Raw genomic sequence first — 22,639 nt, 5'->3', positions numbered from 1 at the left:
ATTATTGACTTGTTTAAGAATGTCACCGTATCCTATTTGTGAGGCATCTATCTCAACTATTTTGAAAGTAGATGGGTCAGTTAGGTGTAAGCATGGTATATCTTTAACATGAATCTTTATTTGTTTGACAATATTAGTATGGATAGAGGTCCATGGTGGATGATCCTTTTGTAACCGTTGGTGTAAGGGTTTACAAAGGATATTTATATTGGGAAATAAATCCAAAATATAATTGGGATTACCTAAGAACCTTTGTAATTGAGTTTTGTCTTTAATCTCATCTGGAAATTTATCTGTAAAAGAGATTGATCTTTTTATGGGAGTAGTGGTGCCTAAATGAATGTAATGACTTAAAGAATCTAATCTTGGTTTTGAAGAGTGCAATTTTAGTAGGAGAGACTATAAGACCATTTTGTATGATTATTTTTATGAAAGTAGATAAATGTTTGAAATGCTGTTCTATATTGGAAGAGAATACTAGAACATCATCTATATAAACTATGATGTATTCTGAATAAGGATTGAAAAGTTCGTTCATAATTCTTTGGAATTTTGAAGGGACATTTTTTAGGCCATAAGCAACCCCTCATTCTCAAAGATCAAAGTTTTTTCCTAGAACATCTTTTTAGAAAATACTGACTGTAGAAGATGGATTCTTCAATGAAGATCCAATCAAATTTGCAAAGAACATCTTTCCAAAAAACTGATTGTTCAAACCACACAATACAAACAAAATCGTTGCTTATTATGAACAAATCTTAGTGGAGACAGAATTAGCAAGGTTCACTCACTTTGCTAACAAAAACAATACAAAAAACATCATCTACTTCATTATATCCATCAGCAAAGTTATACACCCCTCACAATAGGAGCCTCACCTCATACATCTAGAAAGTTCGAAACTAGACTTACCCAAAGTCTACCATACTCCTTTTCATATACATACTAGGATTACCAACAAGTTTGGTGGAATGTTTTCTTCAGACAAAATACAAATTTCCAACACTCTTGGTTGTTATTTCTTAAATACAACTTCCCAAGAAAAAGTCTTCAAAACTGGTTTGACTCCTGGTGGGATCTCTTTGGTCCTTTGGACATAATACTACATCTCACAGTCAAACAAGAATACATGGTTTTCAGTGAATACTTCATACCAACACCGCATGATATAAGGTTCCCATGCCTTATGCATTTCTTTATAATATTCAGAATCTCTTGGGTAACATCATGGGAATTTGAATACAATACATCCATCAAATCTGGTATACCAATACTTGTCCAAAAATACAAAACAAAGTGGTGGGATGGATTCAGATTTCATGAACAAGGATTCGAAGCTGCGGTTAGAAGATGGCTAAATAGCCAGAAAACCTATATAACCACAGTTCCATCAAATACATCGTTTTTACAAGAAAAGTCTATAGCAAGGTGCATCACTTACTGCGATCCAAAGCAGAGAGGAATACTGCAACATCCTTATGACAATGCTCTTGGAAGCAGAAAATCATAATGTGAATTTTCCAAATCTCAAGACAGTCAAGACGGATTCTCACAGTCGCATCATAGTGGAAACACCAATGAAGACGACTGCTACGGGATCAATCTAGACAGAGATTAAAGCTAAGACATCACATACCGACACTGTTACAACGGTGCAAAGGCTATACACTGTAGCAAAATAGGCATTCATTGTTCATTATTTCAGTATTCACTTTACACTGTTCACTTTTTACACTGTTCAGCACTGTAATACTTTTATTGTACCACCCACTATAAATACACCCTCTCGCACAAGAGGAATGGACTCGAAATTTTCAGATCTCATTTCTCTTTTCTTCCTCCTCACCCTCTTGTAAACCCTCTTCTATTCAAGCCTCAAGCTTTCTTACCTTGTACCCTGGTTACAAAGTAAGTTTGTTTTCAAATACATCTAGTATATTTCATATACAGTTACGAACTTACATGATAGTTGGTTAACAATTTCTTGTAATACAAACATCAATACTCCCTGGAGCTCGGATTACCGCCCTAGCGGATGACTTGATGCTTTAGTTTTTGTACCTTTCAATACATGAATCTACAAGTTCATATTACCTTCATGGTTGGTTTTTGTTTATGCATACTCTTACTTTATATTTTATATTTAATTCTCTTACTTTATATATTGCCTTTGCTCTTTACATTATATTTAATTCTAGCAATTTTATTTAGTTTTTATACAATCTTTATACATTCTCTGTTATTATAGATATGTTAATCTCTTATACTCCTTTGTTCTCTCATATAGTACTCCGATCCTAACCCCTTCATATATATAACACTTCAACAACTTTTCACGTTGGGAAGCATTTCATTTTGGACTAAATAGTTTTTTTCTACACATTCCTTTTTCATGTCAATTGAATAGTATGTGATGATTTTCTTGAAACAGCAATTTCTTCAGGCTTCCTTTTTCTATTAAGTTTTCTCACACCTAACACTTTTTCATGTAGTCCTTAGTACATCGGGCTTTGTTACATTTCTTAATAAATTGACTTACTATTTTTTTTTTAAAATGTAGTTTTTCTTTGAAAGGTCAATTTTTCCTCCATACTTTTCTAAAATTATTGCAACTTTTATGTTACGACTGAATCCTTTGTGGGTGATTCTTTCCCAACTTCCTGCACTGCAACAGCCCCCCATAAAGTGTCTTTTCCCTCTCGTCCCTCTCTTGCTCCCTTTTCTCCCTGCTTCACACACTTCGAGAAGGTCTTCCCCATTCGCGAGCATGTCCACTTCCCAAGTGTCTTTTGGTCTTCTTGAGGGCGATTCAAACACCGCGAGACCCTCCTCCAACTCCTTCGAAATTTCTCCTTCTGAGGATGGAACGAAACTTGATAGGTGCGATCCTATCATGATCATAAGGCTCCGTTGGTGATCAAACTACCGTCTAACGTTGGCCAAGAATTTAAGGTCAATAGGGATGGCGATGGAGAAGACGAGGAAGAGGGAGGTTTCAGGACTTCTACGTCCGCTAATAGCAAGACAGCTAGCTGAGAGTCCACCGATGTTGAGGAGGCCCAAGTCAGAAGAGATTCTAAACTCGAAGACGCCACCAAGTGTTGGTGAGTCTTGCTTGATTTGTTGAGCGAGATTCAATCTTCCTTTGCACTTCCTTTTTCGACAAATTTTGGCAGGAAGATAAACCAGAGACCCAAGGAAGGGGACACTGTTGGGATATGTTTCGATAAACAAGAATATATGAATAGATAAATTTGAACCAAAATTATTTGTAGCATGAGTAGAAATGCCCATACATGTATTTTCTTAACATTATTTGTGCATTTTAATAAGAAGCACATAAAAGTGAGAAAAATGCTAATCACATTATCCTTGGTCCTTGCCTAAAAAGTTTGGTTCTAATGTTCTTCAAATTTTGACTACGAACATTTAATCTTTTCACCACAAACGTGTGATGTCTTTTGATAATACTGGTTCTGACGTTTTTCAAATCCAAACAACAAACATCCAATGTCCTCATAACGCAGGTTTTGATGTTCTTTAAATCTAGCTCTACAAATGTCAAGCCCACACACCACCAACACGCGTCGAACGGTGGAGAGAAACTTGAAAGAGCTCACCACGATAGCAATTTCTCTCATGTTGGACTATTTGATTGATCACTATTGTCATTCAACTATTGTCGATCATTGTTCATCCCATGATTTGCTCTCTCAACCACCTTTTTATAACTAGTCCTAAATCATATTTAAATCGGTTCATTAACTCTAAAACCATTTAAGAGAACTGATTCGGCCATAAAGTCTGAGGGATGTAAGTTTGGTCATTAATTCGAGCATTTATTGGTCATTCAAATTTGAAACTATTTCAAATCATTTATTTGGTTATTGATATTGAACTCATTTCCAATATTAAGGTGGCTATTAATTTTGAACTCACTTCAAATTATTAATTCGGTCATTGAACATAAACTTGCTTCAGATCTTTGATTCAATTGTGAAGTTTGAAATCCCTTTCAAGTATTTTATTTTTAGCCCGATTCAATCTAATTGCCTCACATGAGGGATTATGGTATGTGATATCCTTAGGTTCATCACTAAGTTAGTAGTAGGATTTATACTAACACATTTATACAACTAAGAGAATTGATAGTCCCAATAGTCTCAAGTTCCTACAAACCATGAGTGGCGTCTAACAATATGCCATGGCTACCATTGGGGGGTTCTATGCTTGGAACCAGGGAAAGCTAGGTTAATTGAAGCAGGTATGTTATCCCAATGGATGAACCTCATGTTCAAGCCATTCAAAGACTACCTTTTAGCTGCAAACTACCCATAAATTTTGTTCAAAGCATAGAGATACTTAATGATGCCAAGATGATAACATTTCTAAGTAATCAAGCTGCATTTCTTAGAGGATTCTACTAAATTGGAGAGAAAGAAATATTTAGGGAGACATGGAGAGATTTGGGAGATAGGGATATTTACTTCTCAACCTGTATAGGCGATAAGTACAAGTTGCTCTTTCTTACAAGGCCTTTTATAGGCGATAAGTATAAAGCAGATTTGAAACAACAATAGAAAATAAAGGTCAGACGGGACAACACAACAGGGACCAAGTATTGTTTACTATAGTAATTAATGACCAATGATCAGTGCTATAGTAACTTTATTACAAGCTTATCTCCATTTGGAGTTACAGTCATAGTATAAGCCGTCTGAGCTGTGAGTGTCTCTTTGTAGTAGCAAAGCATTCCACATGTTTAGACCATTTCAATGAAGTTTGTTTTCAGGTTCATATATCCTAAAAGGTCCTGGAGTGTCAATCTCTTAGCTCAGTTTTTAGGTATGATTGGTTAGGGCCAGTTTGATTTTTGGACATAATAAGAGATGGTGTTGGGGTCTAGTGCAAAGGATAAGGACAAAGATTCGTGATCATAAGAATCCTAAGAGGTCCCCCTTTTGATCCTAAGAGAATTGTGCGGGATTGTTAGTGTTTGCCGTTTCTTGCTTATATGCTTAAGTTGTCCTTGCCCAATTCTATGCCTAATTGAATTCTTCGAGTCCCCATCTTGCTACAGGTGTGAGTCCTTCGTGGTCCCATGGAAGAACCGTTGAGTAGTACTATATTTCTTCAAAAATGGTCTGGTTTTCTTGACATAGAATTTTGTGGAGTTCTTTATAGTTGTATTTAATGGATCTAACGTAATAAGGAAATGATTTGTAAATACGAGCTACTTGAAGATGTGGCTGAGGTTTGTAAGTTATGTTACCTATTATGGCTAGAGTTTTATTATGTAAAAAGTCCATGGACAACAAAGATTCACAATAGTGTGTGTTTCAGGCTATGTTTGAGTAATTCTCAACTCCTTTAAGAAGAGTCGTTTTCAGTAAATGGGAGGATAAAACCATTTGAGCACGGTTAAGAGATTTATGTCATTCTCATTTTCATTATTATGATCGAGTGCGATTAGTTTGGTTAATTTAATAAGGAATTTTCTTGTGGGAAACTCAATAGCTATTAAATATTTATTGGTAAATACCATAACAGCCTTCTAGATTAATGGATGTATAAACAAATAATATATCACATGGAACAAATTAAAAATAACAAAAAAGAGGGTTTAGCAAAAGCCGATCCCATTACAATTGATGTTGAAAAAAAAAATCCTCCACCTTAGGGAAAAGCTAAAATAAGAACAATCACAAAACTAAAGGAAGCCAGGCAAACTCTTCCCCCATTATATCATGTACTGGGAAAAAAGTCCTTTAGACTGATGCTAGTGATGAATACTAGACAATTATACTATTTTAAAAAATTAATGGTAAGTGACACTTTTGTGCTTATAAAAGTAGAAAGTTTTTTCAATGTGAAATACATTATCACTCTACTGTCAAGGATATATTGGCAATGAATAATGGAATAAAAAAAATTTGAGTCTCTTCTTATCGACCATCATTTCCTAATAGAATCGGATATGGTATCTTTTCCCTAGATTACCAAACTCAAGAAAAAGCAAATCCTTCATTCCCAGCTGCTTTGATGGGATGAATGGTTCTTGAAGTACTTTTTTGAAACCAAACACATTGCAAGTAAGAAAAATGTGCTTGTTGACTTTATCCCTAGGCCAAAGGCACTAGTGAAAATCAACATGTACATTCTAAGACATTCTTTTCCTTAGTCAGAAAAGTATAAAAAAAAAAAAAATGCAAGAATGGCTAAGTCTAGAATACCTCTAGGAAATTATTGAGCAAATCCATAATGATAGGCTCATTGAAAATCTTGACAATCTCATGTTGTAGTGTCATATAGGCTCATTTATACCTCTATTAATATGGAAGGAAGATTTCCTTGAAAAACTTTGATGGTTGTTATGATACTTAACTAATAAATATTTAATAGTTATTGAGTTTCCAACCAAAAAAATTCTTATCAAATTAACCAAGCTAATTGCACTCGACTATAATAACGAAAATGAAAATGATAGAAATCACTTAATCTTGCTAAAATGGATTTATCCTATTGTTTACTAGAAACACTTTTTCCTAGAGAAGTTGATAACTACTTAAACTTTGATGGTTGTTTACTAGAAACACATCATTGTGTTTCTCCATCGTCCATGGACTTTTATACCTAATAATGGTACCCTCTCTAGTACTCTAGCCAAAGTAGGTATCACAACCTAGAAACTTCAGCCACATCTTCAGTAGCTCGTATTTACAAATTATTTTTTGATTGCGTCCAATCTATTGAATGCAACTATAGAGAACTCCAGAAAATTCTATGTCAAGAAAGTTGAACCATTCTTGAAGAAGTATGGGACTACTCATACCTATTTCATGGGGACTTAATCACAGGAGCAAGAAATGGTAAACACAGATTATCCCATACAATCCTCTCAAGATTAATGGAGGAACCCCTTTCTCATGATTCCTATGATCACGGACTTTTATCCTTATCTCTTAGACTAGACCCCAATATCATCTCTTATTATGTCTAAATATCAAATTAGCCCTAGCCAGTCATGCCCAAAAGACTTAGCCAAGGACTAACACTCCAAAACCTTATAAGATACATGAATTTGAAGACAATCCTCCTTCAAATGGTCTAGAGATGCTTTCCTACTATAAAGAGAATTCACTCACAACGTAAACAGCTCAAACTATGACTATAACTTTGGATGGAAATAAGCTTGTAATAAAATTATTGTAACATTGAACATTATTCACAATTATAGCAAATAGTATTTGCTGCCTATTCAGAATCCTAAACTTGCAATAATTGGGTTACGGAACTCTGTCCATTGTAATTATGTCAAGGACCCTAATTTGTTATGCTGTTTTGTTTTGTCTTTATTTTTAATTGTTGTTTCAAATCTACTTTATACTCATCGCCTATAAAAAGCCTTGTAATGGTAATGAAGTGGCAACGGGTGAGAAGCAAATATTCAATGTCACCTATACGAACACAATGAACTTGTTAACTTTGGCAACCATATAAATCATCTTTCTATCTCACAATGTCCTGATCGAATAAAGGCCATGGAGTTATTTGTAAAGCTACTAATTTGATCATATGTCAAAATTTAATTGACATGTATTTTTCGAGACATGAACCATTCTTTCTTGGTTCAACACCGGCTGAGAATTTTATTATAGTGTCACGATTAGATCGCATAGAACATCATTATTGTATAGATTCCATATTGTGCACACCATGTGCCTTTGTATGTGAACAAATATTGACCATCAAGTATAGTGTCAGTTTGACAAAGCATCAATATGCACATTTGTAAACTATGGCCATCCAACATACAAGTCGGTATTGTGCTTCGCGTCTAAGTATCTTACACAAGACCAAAGCATGAACTATTAGTCATTGACCATGTTAATAATCATTCTATACATGTCAGGTTTAGTGAACTTGTTCAAGACAAGCACCTTTTTTGGCTTGGATATCACAATGCTCAATGACTTGTGACCCATCATCTCTCTAGATATCCAATACTCAATCGAGAAGCTTAAGAACATATCGGTCTCAACAAGATCATCAATATCATCTTGATAATCCATCCACTATGAGTGATTTAAGGATTCAATATAACTATAAACCCGTTACACATATTATTAACCTGTTAAGAATATGTTCGGTCATAACTGATCTTATGGACTCATACATATAAATTGGATGATGAATGAATATTTCTTTGCCATTAACTAAATAATGCAGCTTACATTCCTAACATGTAATAATTACATGATTGCTTTAAGACATATAATTGACAGACGTAGCAACAATACACGAAATATGATTGGTGGTACCGGCACCAGTGGATTCGAAAGGCATTGCTTTATCTCTTCAAAGACTTTCTAGCACTTGGCGTCCTACTCAATTTCACTATATTTCTTTAGAAGTTTGAAGACGGTTTGGCTATCTCCAACAATTGAAACATAGCTCAATCTACCTAAAAGACTTCGAACTTACTTGACAATAGAAGGAGCTTTGAGATTATAGATGGCTTTTTTTATGTGTCAATTTCAATTCCTCGGCAACCGATCATGAAACCTAACAACTTCTCGGACTTTGCCCCCAATATGCATTTTACAAGGTTAAGTCTCAGTTTAAATTTTCTGAGTCAGTCAAATAACTTCTTTAAATTGTGAATATGGTCTTCCCCACACTTTGATTTGTCGATCATGTCATCAAAGCACACCTCTATTCCCGTACTTTACCCCAAATACGCATTTTACAAGGTTAAGTCTCAATTTAAATTATCTGAGTCGGTCGAATAATTCTTTAAATTGCGAACATGGTCTTCCCCACACTTTGATTTGGTGACAATGTCATCAAAATACACCTCTATTTCCTCATGCATCATGTCATGGAGCAAGGTGCACATCGCTCTCTAATATGTGGCTCTTGCATTTTCAAATCAAACAACATCACATTGTAGCAGGACAATGTAATGAAGGATGTTTGGCTGCCATCCTCCCTTTTTATCCGAATTTGATTATATCTAGAAAACCCATCCATGAGGAGAATAATGCAAATCCTATGGTGCCATCGACCCAAATATCAATATGAGGTAACGGGAAATCATCCTTCAAACTTGCTCAATTTAGATCTCAGTTGCTCTAACCCATTCATCTTTCTTCATGACTAGCATAATATTAGCAATTCAATCAGGGTAGTGAGACACTTCGATAAAATCTACTTTTAATAACTTCATAACCTCCTCTCGATCTTCTTGGAAAGCTTTAGTTTCATTCTTCAAAGTTTTTGCTTTTTAGGCTACACATTTGAGTTAATTGGTAGAGCATTGTTGGTAGAGCATGCTCCACAATTTGTGGGTCTAATCCCGGCATATCCACATAGGACCATGTGATTACATCCTAATATTCTTTTAAAAATTCAATCCTTATTGCCTCGACCTTAGAGGGGTCCACCCCAATCTTGGTTACCTTAATGTTTTTTGCATCGCTTAGACTTACAGTAATCATTTGTTCAGTTGTCAAAGGTTTCGATCTTCATGAAGGAATCAATCTCTTTCAACATCCTTCTAGACATCAATCATCCCCTTCAAAATATTTTCCATTTCATATTCAGGTTTCATCCGAACATCGGAAAATAATTACATTTTCTTGGAAAATGACTTATTGGAAAATATTTTCCAGAAACATCACATTTTCCGCGAAACGAACGGAACCTAAATTTAAGAAAAACATAAGCCATAAATTGATTTATGAAATAGGTTATTGTCCGCGCTTTTAATATTTCATTTAATTCTTAAAAAAAGTACGTTTCTAAACAACAAAAATACTACAATGGCAGTTTGATGACATAATGCAAATTTGTCCCGCTTTCTAAGATTCATATCAAATTCAGCAGATTAGGAAATCTTGAATTACCATTAGGAAATCATTTATTTTAAAAAATAATTTGCCAAAAATATCATTTTTATTGTATAGATGCCAATTTATTAAACTCTTCAATTTTGTCAATTTAATTATAAATCTTTCGACAATTTACCAACGTATTACTTCCAACCAAAATTGATTGAAAGTCAATGATGATGCCGACTATCCTACATATGACTAGAGTTGACATTTTAATTTTCTAATTTTTTTTCCTTTCCTTTGTTTATTTCACTATGGTTGATGAGGGTCGCCAAAGCTTGCCGGCCATCAAGTGACAACCGCAAAGCACTTGCCGATCATAGTGGGAAAAAAAGGAACAAAATTAAGAAAAAAATTAAAAAGTTGCCCATAATGGCGCCGATCTTAGCTGACACCAATTTCCAACTTAAATCGACTCAAAAGATTACATTAGTAAATTATCGAAATGTTTGCAACTAAATTGGTCAAATTGAAATATTCAAGACTAAATTGATATTCATATAATATGACTTTTTTGGAGTCATTTCCGTTAATTTTTTAATGTGGAACTTCCATCTTATTTTAAGTGTTTGTATTGTGAGAAAGTACTACCAGAAATGCAACGCCTCATAAATTCATAAAACAGCAAAAGGAATCTAAGCATGACTAAGGAATATTTAAGGAACCTGAATGAGTTGAAACCTCCAACCTTTGATCTTAAACGCATATCACAAACATAAATTTCAGATGATTAAAGTTGCAATCAAGTCAATGTTGTGGCTCTCCAATGAATTTGTGTAGGAACCAAAAATGCCGTCCACCATGTCCCGTGTTACCTACGGCGCAGTTTCAGGCATTTATTAATCAGCTCCACCTCTAGACCCCCATGAGAGTGACAATCAATTACGAAGGCCACCGGGACATTTGTGGCAGAGAACGGCAAGGTGTCTCAACCAACATCAACACGATCCACGATCTGATAATCTTGTTCCTCAACAAGAGTAATTTCGATATTGATAATTGCTTGTGATGAAGAGGCGATGGTCGCAGAGGTCTATAATGAAAAAGAAAGGGTTGTGTGTTTTCGCCGAATTAGAATATCTTTAAGAAAAGTTGATTTCTCCAAGATAATTAAAAAAAAAATGCATAAAGGAATGCCATGCTACTACTTGACTACGGCTGAATCCATCCCTCAATGGGGATTCACCAATGAAAAATTTCAGAATCACTTGGAATACACTGGACAAAAAACACTGAATACATGCAACGGTTGCGTAAAAGAATGAAAATATAATTTCTAGGGGTTGATGATTATAAACAACTAATATAGTGAATACCTAAATAATCAAATCGAAACGTGTTTTATATTGAAATTAACTAATATATAAAAAAAATCATCATCAACAAATCATTGTCCACACTAAAATTTGCATTTACAATTCACTTGGAAAGGTGAAACTAGTTGATTAAGAATTTAAATTTGAATTGGCAACGGGGAGATAGCCGTTGGAATGAACATACATTTTCAACCCTGACATGTGATCCGCTTGCCTTTTATGGGAGGGATAAATTTCGAACAACAAGAACAGTAAAATTCCATGTACCCGATCTGACCCCTCCTCTCTGTCTTTCCCAACGGCCGCAAGAAAACAGAGACTCCACTCACGTCAGATCATCTCTCTCCCTCCGTCGCCTCCTCCTCCTCCTCCTCCACCTCTTCTGCTTCGTCTGCGTTTCCTTTCTCTGTCCTTTGTCTACTCATTCCCTTTTTCTCTTTCGACGGAGTCGCGGTCGAACCAGCGGTGCCTGATTTGGCTCGATCGAAGAGGGGCGGAGCCAGATGTGGCTGCCTGTGCAGCGGATCATCGTTCACGGTACGGAGAGACAGAGGAAGGTGGGCGACTGGACTGCACACGGCGGCGGAGGCGAGGCGAGGCGGACGGACAGTGTGTTGGTGACAGATTCGAGGGCTTGCTGGATAGAGTTCAAGGCGGGCTCTTCGATGCTTCGTGCGGGATCATCCTGTGAGTCTCTCGAAACTCCATCGCTCATGTTTCTTGTTTTTCTTGTTGATGAGGCAGCATTGAATTTGTTTGTTGCTGGTGGTTGTTAATTGTCCTGTTCTTGCTTTGTAATCTTGCTGGGAGTTTCTCGATTCTTTTGTGCTTGTGTGAATGGGTGTCGGCATTGCACGCCGATGATGCTGTGGGGTTGTGGGAGATTATCATCTCCAAGAAAACGAGCGCAAGAAATCAGAAGAACTAGATTCTGGCAACTTTAACTCTCTGCCAGTGAAGTTTCACATGCTTTTCGAAAACCATACGATACGTTGTATACCCAATTATGGGGAAGTACCGTATCTGATGATGTTTCTAACGTCACCCATTCTCAAGTCCAGCCTTGTCATCGTCTGGCTGAAAAATCTTTCGACTCTGCTATTCTTTACCGATTTTCTTGCCCAAAAAGATTTGAGTATTGTTGAACAGAACTGCTTTTGGCAAATGACCATTTTGAACCATCTGCTACTCGACTTTTCTGTATATTTCCCAGTCATCTGGGATGCATATTTGGAAAAATGTTTCTCTTAGAACTATATCCTGTTATTCTGGTCCAATGATCGGTCTTCCGTAGCTCTGGAATTAGTCTCTGAAAATGGGTTTCTATCAAGCCTTTCGGTAATTTCGCTCTGAGAGTGTTAGAGGTTCTTTTTTCAAAAAGTTTACCAACTTCAACTGAAACTATTTGAGTCCTCTTTACGTAGAATTTGCGCTACTTTTTAAAGATGTATTTTATCGGCCATCTGTGTTTGTCCCTCCTTATTTTGTCTGTGTTATCTTTCCCAAATCTCAGAAAAGACATGATAGTTCAACACTGATACTTTAATGTGTGCACCGAAAAATTGTGTCCAAAATTGTGTCCAAAGAGGCAATGCCTAAGAGGTGAAGAGAATAATTTATTTTGCAAAACTTGCCATATATCTAAGAGTATATATTTATGTGTGTGTGTGTGTATATATATGAGAACAATGAAGTATAAGAGATTGGCAAATTTATGAGTATGAGAAAAACTCTAAAGGTTCTATGTTTCTGAAATAATCAAAGAACTCTCAGAGTTCTGTAAAAGTATGATACAATATAATAATTCAAATGTTAAAGTAATTATTGAAAGGAAATAAACTAAGTAAAGGAATGATGTATATATGATGATAAATAGTATAAAGAGCGTAAGCATATAGGTATTATAAGATCTAAAGTAAGAGTATGCAGAAACAAAATCTAACCATATAGGTATTATAAGAAATTATATTATAAGACTGCAAATTGTATTAAAAAGTGCAAAAACTAAAATATCAATTCATTCATTGGGGCGGTAATTAGCACTTCAAGAAGTATTGATATATGTATTATAAGAAAATGTATTTAAAAAATAAAGGATACAAGGTAACAAAGCTTGAAGCTTGAAAGGATGAAGGATTATTATAAGAGAAAGTGAGGAGGAAGAAGAAGAGAGAAATCTAAGATTTGAATCATGCCCCTCTCTTCTGTGTTGAGAAACCGTATTTATAGAGGGTGCTATAGTGAAAATGTTATAGTACTAAATAGTGTAAAGTGAACAATACTGAGTGAACAGTATTTGTTAGATGTTTGTCATTTGCTATATAGTGTATTGCTTTTCCGCCGTTATAATAGTGTTGTTATATGATATTCTATAGGCAAAATTGATCTCATGGCAGTCATTTTCGTTAGTGTCACTATGATGTGACTGTGAGGATTCATTTTGGCTGTCTTGTGATTTAGAAAATCCACATTATGATTCTTCCACTTCCAAGAGTATTTGTCTAAGAACATTGAAGTATTGGATGGTGCTATATTTATTCTACACTGCAGTGAGTGTTGCACTCGCAATAGATTTTTCCTGCAAAAATGTTATATTTTTCCCAGAGATAAGACATAATATTACATGCCAACACTGTTACAGCGACGGAAAAGCAATACAATGTAGCAAATACTGTTCACTCAGTACTGTATACTTTACACTGTTCAATATTATAGCACTTTCACTGTAGTACCCTTTATAAATACGCTATCTCAGCACAGAAGAAATGGGGCTTAATCCAGATCTCATAATTCTATCTTTTTCCTCCTTACTCCCTCTTGTAATCCCCTATCTCTCTTCAAGCTTCAAGCTTTCTTACCTTGCACTCCTAGTCACAAAATAAGTTTATTTTCAAATATATTTAGTGTAGTTTATATATAGTTGTCAGCTTACATGATGGTTGATTAATGTTTTCTTATAATACATATATCAATACTTCATGGAGTATGAATTACTGCCCTAGTGGATGACTTGATATTTATTTTCTACACTTTTCAATATATGTAATTTCCAATTTATATAAATACAAATTCATACCACCTATATGGTTGGTTTTTGTTTTTGCATATTCTTATTTTATATCTTATATATTGCTTTTGCTCTTTAGATTACTTTTAATTCTCAAGACTTTATTAGTCATACATGTTCATAATTTTATTTAACTTTATAGTCATAATCTTAACTATACAGGTTATAAGTTTAGTATAACTATAGTATTTCTTATACTCTTAAGTTTGTCAATCTCTTATACTTCCTTGTTTTATGGGTTAAGATCTGAGTACCATATGAGAGAATACGAGAGTATAAGAAATTAACAGATCTATAAGAACAGAGAATGTATAAAGACTGTATAAAATCTAAATACAATCGCGAGAATTAAATATAATGTAAAGAGCAAATGCAATATTTAAAATATAAAGTAAGAGTATGCATAAACAAAAACCAACCATGAAGGTGGTCTGAACTTGTATTATATAAACTGAAAATTACATGTATTGAAAGATACAAAAACTAAAGCATCAAGTCATCTGCTATGGCGGTAATCCGCACTCCACGGAGTATTGATGTTTGTATTACAAGAAATAATTAACCAACTATCATGTAAGTTGGTAACCGTGTATGAAATATTCTAGGTGTATTTGATAACAAACTTACTTTGTAACCAGAGGTATAAGGTAAGAAAGCTTGAGGCTTGAAGAGAAGAGAGAAGTGAGATCTGAAAATTTCGAGTCCCTTCCTCTTGTGTCGAGAGGGTGTATTTATAGCGGGTGCTACAGTAAAAGTGCTATAGTGTTGAATAGTGTAAAGTGAATAGTACTAAGTGAATAGTGTAAAGTGAATAATGAATAGTGAACGGTGAATACCTATTTTGCTATAGTGTATAGCCTTTGCGCCACTGTAACAGTGTCGGCATGTGATGTCTTGACTTTAGTCTCTGTCTAGGTTGATCCCATAGTAGTCGTCTTCATTGATGTTTCCACTATGATGTGACTGTGAGGATCCGTCTTGACTGTCTTGGGATTTGGAAGATTCACATTATGATTCTTCCGCTTCCGAAAGTATTGTCCTAAGGATGTTGCAGTATTCCCCTCTACTCTAGACCGCAGCAAGTGCTCCACTTGCTATGAATTTTTTCTATAAAAACGATGTGTTTGATGGGACTATGGTTATTTGGGTTTTCTGGCTGTTTAGCCATGTTCTAACCGTAGTTTCAAGAAATTTGAATCCATCCCACCACTTTGTTTTGTATTTTCGGACAAGTATTCGTACATCGGGTTTAGTGGATGTACTGTATTCAAATTCACATGCTGTTACCCAAGAAATTCTGAATATTATAAAGAAATGCATAAGGCATGGGAACCTTATATCATGCGGTATTAGTATGAAGTATTCACTAAAAATCCTGTATCCTTATATGACTGTGAGGTGTAGTATTATGTCCAAAGGACCAAAGAGATCCCACTCCCACTAGGAGTCAAACCAATTTGGAAGGCTTTGCCTTGGGAAGTTGTCTTTAAAAAATAACAACAAAGAGTATTGGAAATTTGTATTTTGCCTGAAGAAAACATTACACCAAGCTTATTGGTAATCTCAATATGTATATGAGGAGGAGTAAGGTAGACTTTGGGTAAGTTTTGTTTGGAACTTTTTTGATGTATGAGGTGAGGCTCCCCAGTGTGAGGGGTGTATGACTTTACTAATGAATATAGTGGAGTAGAGGATGTTTTTTGTATTGTTTTTGTCAGCAAAGTGAGTGGACCTTGTTGATTCTGTCTCCACTAAGATTTGCTCATAATAAGCAACAATTTTGTTTGTATTGTGTGGTTTGAACAATCAGTTTTTTTAAAAAGATGTTCTTTGCAAATTTGATTAGATCTTCATCGAAGAATCCATCTTCTACACCCCACAGTCAAACAAGGATATAAAGTTTTTAGTGAATACTTCATACCAACACCGCATGATATAATGTTCCCATGCCTTCCTTATGCATTTCTTTATAATATTTAGAATCTCTTCATTAACAACATGGGAATTTCATCCACCAAACTTGGTGTACCAATACTTATCCGAAAATACAAAATAAAGTGGTGGGATGGATTCAACTTTCTTGAACAAGGATCCGAAGCTGCGGTTAGAACATGGCTAAACAACTAGAAAACCCAGATAACCACAGTCCCATCAAATACATCGTTTTTACAGGAAAAATCCATAGCAAGTGCAACACTTGCTGCGGTCTAGAGCAAAGAGGAATACTGCAACATCCTCAGGACAATGCTCTCGGAAGCAGAAGAATCATAATGGATCCTCAAGTTGCATCACAGTGAAAATACCAATGAAGACGATTGCTACGGGACAGAGATTAACCTAGATAGAGATTAAAGCCAAGACATCACATGCCGACGCTGTTACAGCGGCACAAAAGCTATACACTATAGCAAAATATGCATTCACTGTTCACTATTCACTTTACACTGTTCACTCAGTACTGTTCACTTTTACATTGTTCAGCATTGTAGCACTTTTACTATAACACCCTCTATAAATATACCATGGTTACAAAGTAAATTTGTTTTCAAATACATCTAGCATATTTCATACACGGTTACCAACTTATATGATAGTTGGTTAACCGTTTCTTGTAATACAAACATCAATACTCCCTGGAATGCGGATTACTGCCCTAACAAATGACTTGATGCTTTAGTTTCTGTATCTTCCAATACATGTTCAGACCACCTTTATGGTTGGTTTTTGTTTATGCATACTCTTACTTTATATTTTATATATTGCTTTTGCTCTTTACATTATATTTAATTCTCGCGGTTTTATTTAGTTTTTATATAGCCTTTATACATTTGTTATTCTTATGGATCCGTTAATCTCTTATACTCCCTTATTCTCTCATATAGTATATATATATAACACTTCAACAACTTTTCACAATTGGAAGCATTTCATTTTGGATTAAATAGTTTTTTTCTACACATTCCTTTTTCATGTCAATTGTATAGCATGTGATGATTTTCTTGAAACAGCAATTTCTACTTAAAGGCTTCCTTTTTCTATTAATTTTTCTCACACCTAACACTTTTTCATGTAGTCCTTAGTACATCGGGCTTTGTTACATTTCTTAATAAATTGACTCACTATTTTTTTTTTAAAGTGTAGTTTTTCTTTGAAAGGTCAATTTTTCCTCCATACTTTTCTAAAATTATTGCAACTTTTATGTCATGACTGAATCCTTCGCGGGTGATTCTTTCCCAACTCCCTACACTGCAACAGCCCCCCATAAAGTCTCATTTTCCCTGTCGTCCCTCTCTTGCTCCCTTTTCTCCTTGCTTCACACACTTCGAGAAGGTCTTCCCCATTTGCGAGCATGTCCACTTCCCAAGTGTCTTTTGGAACGAAACTTCAAGGTCAATAGGGATGGCGATGGAGAAGACGAGGAAGAGGGAGGTTTCAAGACTTCTACGTCCACTAATAGCAAGACAGCTAGCTGAGTGTCCACCGATGCCGAGGAGGCCCAGGTCAGAAGAGATTCTAAACTCGAAGACGCCACCAAGTGTTGGTGAGTCTTGCTTGATTTGTTGAGCGAGATTCAGTCTTCCTTTGCACTTCCTTTTTTGACAAATTTTGGCAGGAAGATAAACTAGAGACCCAAGGAAGGGGACACTGTTGGGATATGTTTTGATAAACAAGAATATGTGAATAGATAAATTTGAACCAAAATTATTTGTAGCAGGAGTAGAAACGCCCATACATGTATTTCCTTAACATTATTTGTGCATTTTAATAAGAAGCACATAAAAGTGAGAAAAATGCTAATCACATTATCCTTGGTCATTGCCTAAAAAGTTTGGTTCTAATGTTTTTCAAATTTTGACTACGAACATTTAATTTTTTGACACAAACGTCTGATGTCTTTTGATAATATTGGTTCTGACATTTTTCAAATCCAAACAACGAACGTCTAATCTCCTCATAACACAGGTTTTGACGTTCTTTAAATCTAGCTCTACAAATGTCAAGCCCACACACCACCAACACGCATCGAACGGTGGAGAGAAATTTGAAAGGGCTCACCATGATGATGGTGCTAGCAATTTCTCTCATGTTGGATTGTTTGATTGATCACTATTGTCAGTCAACTATTGGCGATCATCGTTCATCCCATGATTTGCTCTCTCAATCACCTTTTTTATAACTAGTCCTAAATCATATTTAAATCGGTTCATTAACTCTAAAACCATTTAAGAGAACTAATTCGGCCATAAAATCTAAGGGACGTAAGTTCAGTCATTAATTCGAGCATTAATTGGTCATTCAAATTTGAAACCATTTCAAATCATTTATTTGGTTATTGACTTTGAAATGGTTTCCAATATTAAGGTGGCTATTAATTTTGAACTACTTTAAATTATTAATTCAGTCATTGAACATAAACTCGCTTAAGATCTTTGATTCAATCGTGAAGTTTGAAACCCCTTTCAATTATTTTATTTTTAGCCCGATTCAATATAATTGCCTCAATTGAGGGATTATGGTATGTGATATCCTTAGGTTCATCACTAAACTGGTAGTACGATTTATACTAACACATTAATACAACTAAGAGAAGTGATAGTCCCAATTAGTCTCAACTTCCTACAAACCATGAGTGGCGTCTAACAATATGCCATGGCTATCATTGGGGGGGTTCTATGATTGGAACCAGGGAAAGCTAGGTTAATTGAAGTAGGTATGTTATCCCAATGGGTGAACCTCAGGTTCAAGCCATTCAAAGACTACCTTTCAGATGCAAACTACCCATAAATTTAGTTCAAAGCATAGAGATACTTAATGATGCCAAGATGATAACATTTCTAAGTAATCAAGCTGCATTTCTCAGAGGATTCTACTAAACTGGAGAGAAAGAAATATTTAGGGAGACATGGAGAGATTTGGGAGATAGGGATATTTACTTCTCAACCTGTATAAGCGATAAGTACAAGTTGCTCTTTCTTACAAGGCCTTTTACAGGCGATAAGTACAAAGCATATTTGAAACAACAATAGAAAATAAAGGTAAGATGGGACAACACAACGGGGACCAAGTATTGTTTGCTATAGTAATTAATGACCAATGATCAGTGCTATAGTAACTTTATTAGAAGCTTATCTCCATTTGGAGTTATAGTCATAATCTAAGCCGTCTGAGCTGTGGGTGTCTCTTTGTAGTAGCAAAGCATCCCACATGTTTAGACCATTTTAAGGAAATTTGTTTTCAGGTTCAAAAGGTCTTGGAGTGTCAATCTCTTAACTCAGTTTTTGGGTATGATTGGTTAGGGCCAGTTTGATTTCTGGACCTAATAAGAGATGGTGTTGGGGTCTAGTGCAAAGGATAAGGACAAAGATCCGTGATTATAAGAATCCTAAGAGGTCCCCCTTTTGATCCTAAGAGAATTGTGCGGGATTGTTAGTGTTTGCCGTTTCTTGCTTATATGCTTAAGTTGTCCTTGCCCAATTCTATGCCTAATTGAATTCTTCGAGTCCCCATCTTGTTACAGGTGTAAGTCCTTTGTGGTCCCATGGAACAGGCATTGAGTAGTACTATATTTTTTCAAGAATGGTCCAATTTTCTTGACATAGAATTCTCTGAAGTTCTTTATAGTTGTATTTAATGGATCTAACATAATCAGGAAATGATTTGTAAATACGAGCTATTTGAAGATGTGGTTGAGGTTTGTAAGTTATGTTACCTATTATGGCTAGAGTTTTATTATGTAAAAAGTCCATGGACAACAAAGATTCACAATAGTGTGTGTTTCAGGCTATGTTTGAGTAATTCTCAACTCCTTTAAGAAGAGTCGTTTTCAGTAAATGGGAGGATAAAACCATTTGAGCATGGTTAAGAGATTTATGTCATTCTCATTTTCATTATTATAATCGAGTGCGATTAGTTTGGTTAATTTAATAAGGAATTTTCTTGTGGAAAACTTAATAGCTATTAAATATTTATTGGTAAATACCATAACAACCTTCTAGATTAATGGATGTATAAACAAATAATATATCACATGGAACAAATTAAAGAGAACAAAAAAGAGGGTTTAGCAAAAGCTGATCCCATAAAAAAAAAAATCCTCCACCTTAGGGAAAAGCTAAAATAAGAACAATCACAAAACTAAAGGAAGCCATGCAAACTCTTCCCCCATTATATCATGTACTAGGAAAATAGTCATTTAGACTGATGCTAGTGATGAATACTGGGCAATTATACTATTTGAAAAAATTAATGGTAAGTGACACTTTTGCCCTTATAAAAGTGGAAAGTTTTTTCAATGTGAAATACATTATCACTCTACTGTCAAGGATAAATTGGCAATGAATAATGGAATAAAAAAAATTGAGTCTAATCTTATCGACCATCATTTCCTAATAGAATCGGATATGGAATCTTTTCCCTAGATTACCAAACTCAAGTAAAAGCAAATTCTTCATTCCCAACTGCTTTGATGGGATGAATGGTTTTTGAAGTACTTTTTCGAAACCAAACACATTGCAAGTAAGAAAAATGTGCTTGCTGACTTTATCTCTAGGCCAAAGGCACCAATGAAAATCAACATGTACATTCTAAGACATTCTTTTCCTTTGTCAGAAAAGTATAAAATTGAAAAAAAGAAAATGCAAGAATGGCCAAGTCTGGAATACCTCTAGGAATTATTGAGCAAATCCATAATGATAGGCTCATTGAAAATCTTGACAATCTCATGTTGTAGTGTCCTATAGGCTCATTTATACCTCTATTAATATGGAAGGAAGATTTCCTTGAAAAACTTTGATGGTTATTATGATACTTAATTAATAAATAGTTATTGAGTTTCCAACCAAAAAAATTCTTATCAAATTAACCAAGCTAATTGCACTCAGTTATAATAACGAAAATGAAAATGACAGAAATATCTTAATCTTGCTAAAATGGATTTATCCTATTGTTTACCATAAATATCTTAATCTTGCTAAAATGGATTTATCTTCATCGTCCATGGACTTTTATACTTAATAATGGTACCCTCTCTAGTACTCTAGCCAAATTAGGTATCACAACCTAGAAACGTCAGCCACATCTTCAGTAGCTTGTATTTACAAATCAATTCTTGATTGCGTCGGATCTATTGAATACAACTATAGAGAACTCCAGAGAATTCTATGTCAAGAAAGTCGAACCATTCTTGAAGAAGTATGGGACTACTCAAGCATATTTCATGTGGACTTAATCATAGGAGCAAGAAATGGTAAACTCATATTATCCCACATAATCCTCTCAAGATTAATGGAGGAACCCCTTTCTCACAATTCTTACGATCACAGACTTTTATCCTTATCTCTTAGACTAGACCCCAATATCATCTCTTATTATGTCTAAATATCAAATTAGCCCTAGCCAGTCATGCCTAAAAGACTTAGCCAAGGACTAACACTCCAAAACCTTATAAGATACATGAATTTGAAGACAAACCTCCTTCAAATGGTCTAGAGATGCTTTCCTACTACAAAGAGAATTCACTCACAATGTAAACAACTCAAACTATGACTATAACTTTGGATGGAAATAAGCTTGTAATAAAATTATTGTAACATTGATCATTATTCACAATTATAGCAAATAGTATTTGCTCCCTATTCAGAATCCTAAGCTTGCAATAATTGGGTTATGGAACTCTGTCCATTGTAATTATGTCAAGGACCCCAGTTTGTTATGCTGTTTTGTTTTGTCTTTATTTTTAATTGTTGTTTCAAATCTACTTTATACTCATCGCCTATAAAAAGCCTTGTGATGGTAATGAAGTGGCAACTGGTGAGAAGCAAATATTCAATGTCACCTATAAGAACACAATGAACTTGTTAACTTTGGCGACCATATAAATCATCTTTCTATCTCACGATGTCCTAATCGAACAAAGGCCATGGAATTATTTGTAAAGCCACTAATTTGATCATATGTCAAAATTTAATTGACATGTATTTTTCGAGACATGAACCATTCTTTCTTCTATTGTCGCGATTAGATCGCATATGACATCATTATTGTATAGATTGCATATTACACACACCATGTGCCTTCGTATGTGAACAAATAATGACCATCAAGTATAGTGACAGTTTGACAAAGCATCAATATACACATTTGTAAACTATGGCCATCCAACATACAAGTCGGTATTGTGCTTCACGTCTAAGTATCTTACACAAGACCAAAGCATGAACTATTAGTCATTGACCATGTTAATAATCATTCTATACATGTCATGTTTAGTGAACTTGTTCAAGACAAGCACCTTTTTTGGCTTGGATATCACAATACTTAATGACTTGTGACCCATTATCTCTCTAGATATCCAATACTCA

This window comes from Eucalyptus grandis, chromosome 1 (assembly GCF_016545825.1).
Source record: "Eucalyptus grandis isolate ANBG69807.140 chromosome 1, ASM1654582v1, whole genome shotgun sequence".
NCBI lineage: Eukaryota > Viridiplantae > Streptophyta > Magnoliopsida > Myrtales > Myrtaceae > Eucalyptus > Eucalyptus grandis.
The sequence above is the reverse complement of the archived record's forward strand: the minus strand, read 5'-3'. Positions refer to the sequence as shown.